This window comes from Musca domestica, unplaced genomic scaffold (genome assembly GCF_030504385.1).
Source record: "Musca domestica strain aabys unplaced genomic scaffold, Musca_domestica.polishedcontigs.V.1.1 20, whole genome shotgun sequence".
In the NCBI taxonomy this organism is placed as follows: domain Eukaryota; kingdom Metazoa; phylum Arthropoda; class Insecta; order Diptera; family Muscidae; genus Musca; species Musca domestica.
In genome coordinates this window covers 9,195,765-9,198,936 of record NW_026712250.1, presented here as the reverse complement: position 1 = coordinate 9,198,936, position 3,172 = coordinate 9,195,765, and positions in this window count along the sequence as shown.

Sequence of the window (3,172 nt, the reverse complement as noted above, 5' to 3'; positions counted from 1 at the left end):
GAGAATACAACTATGGAGTGGACAATGGTAGGGAAATGTAGGTGCGAATAAAGCATAAAAAGATAAAGAGAAAAAAATCCGGGAAAACATGAGAAAAGAGGGAAAATCAACTTTGTTTTGTTCCCAGAGCAGGGAAAATGCCAATTAAACGTGCCAAAAATACGTTTCAGGACATTTGAAGTCGATCTAAGAATGTTCGTCCGCCCTTCTGTCAGGCTGGTGCGCACGATAACTCTCGAAGTGAGTATCCGATTTGATACAAACTTGGTACATCGTAATATTATTGCCAAACTTAGATCGAGTTCGAAGATGGGCAATATCGGTCTCCTCCTTCTGGTACCTCCCCCACAAAATGCCAACATTTTTCAAAGAAAATAATTTACTGCACAGAAGGAGAAAGGATAATCCGTTTTTGCTCCAACTTTGCAAATCGTAATATGTGCATTAGTGCTAGATCAGGTGTGAAAATTGACAATATCGGTCAACTCTATCAAGTACCTTCCCCACAGAGGGTCAAAATTTTGAATACTTACAACTCTTCTAAAATATGATGTAAGTGTCCGATTGTCTTGATATTTCACACATCCCAATATTTTTATTTAGTCAAGATCTGGTGTGAAAATGGAATATATAGGTGCACTCCTTCTGGTACCTTCCCCACAAGGGGCCGAAATTTTGAATATGCATAAAGCTCATAAAACACGAAATTGAAATCCAATTTCATTCCGACTTGGTACATCTCAATATTTCCATCAACACAAGATCTGTTATAAAGATGGTAAAGATCAGATCATTCCTTCTGGTACCTCCCCCACAAAGGGTCAAAGTTTTGAATAACCGTAACGATTATAAAATCCGAAATAAGCATCCGGTTCTCTTCATATTTGACACATCACAATATTTTTATTAACCATAGGTCTGGTGTGAAGATGAAGATATATCGGTCTACTCCTTCTGGTACCTCCCCCACAAAGGTTCAATTTTTTTGAATATCCATGAAGCTCATAAAATGCGAAATTTAACATCCAATTCCATTCAGACTTGGCAAATCTCAATATTTCCATCAACACAAGATCTGTGATAAAGATGGTAGAGAACGGACCATTCCTTCTGGTACCTCCCCCACAAAGAGTCAAAATTTTGAATTATTATTATTATTTTTATTATCATTAGTATTATTATTATTATTATTATTATTATTATTATTATTATTATTATTATTATTATTATTTTTATTATCATTAGTATTATTATTATTATTATTATTATTATTATTATATTATTATTATTATTATTATTATTATTATTATTATTATTATTATTATTATTATTATTATTATTATTATTATTATTATTATTATTATTATTATTATTATTATTATTATTATTATTATTATTATTATTATTATTATTATTATTATTATTATTATATTATTATTATTATTATTATTATTATTATTATTATTATTATTATTATTATTATTATTATTATTATTATTATTATTATTATTATATTATTATTATTATTATTATTATTATTATTATTATTATTATTATTATTATTATTATTATTATTATTATTATTATTATTATTATATTATTATTATTATTATTATTATTATTATTATTATTATTATTATTATTATTATTATTATTATTATTATTATTATTATTATTATTATTATATTATTATTATATTATTATTATTATTATTATTATTATTATTATTATTATTATTATTATTATTATTATTATTATTATTATTATTATTATTATTATTATTATTATTATTATTATTATTATTATTATTATTATTATTATTATTATTATTATATTATTATTATTATTATTATTAGTATTATTATTATATTATTATTATTATTATTATTATTATTATTATTATTTTATTATTATTATTATTATTATTATTATTATTATTATTATTATTATTATTATTATTATTATTATTATTATTATATTATTATTATTATTATTATTATTATTATTATTATTATTATTATTATATTATTATTATTATTATTATTATTATTATTATTATTATATTATTATTATTATTATTATTATTATTATTATTATTATTATTATTATTATTATTATTATTATTATTATTATTATTATTATTATTATTATTATTATTATTATTATTATTATTATTATTATTATTATTATTATATTATTATTATTATTATTATATTATTATTATTATTATTATTATTATATTATTATTATTATTATTATTATTATTATTATTATTATTATTATTATTATTATTATTATTATTATTATTATTATTATTATTATTATTATTATTATTATTATTATTATTATTATTATTATTATTATTATTATTATTATTATTATTATTATTATTATTATTATTATTATTATTATTATTATTATTATTATTATTATTATTATATTATTATATTATTATATTATTATTATTATTATTATTATTATTATTATTATTATTATTATTATTATTATTATTATTATTATTATTATTATTATTATTATTATTATTATTATATTATTATTATTATTATTATTATTATTATTAGTATTATTATTATTATTATTATTATTATTATTATTATTATTATTATTATTATTATTATTATTATTATTATTATTATTATTATTATTATTATTATTATTATTGTTATTATTATTATTATTATTATTATTATTATTATTATTATTATTATTATTATTATTATTATTATTATATTATTATTATTATTATTATTATCATTATTATTTTCATTGTATTTATTATTTTTATTATTATAATAATTATTATTATCGTTTTTATTATTATTTCAATTATTATTTGCATTATTATTCCTCTGCATGATTGTCATAACCTCACTTTTACCCCATACTGTACAAATAAAACGAATTGCATTCCACTACAATCTACTCTGTACTCTCCAAACAAAACACCAGTACCGTTATCAATGAAGTGGCAAAGAGAAGTTATGCCTTTGTTTATGTATACGACGACCACCTCCCTACTTCATTCAAGCACACCACACACACTCACACGCACACACGTATGGCTCCTCCAAAGCAAATCTATTATCAAAACTAACTCTCTCTTTCTCTTGCTACACACGACACGACACACACACATCACACAACGGAAATA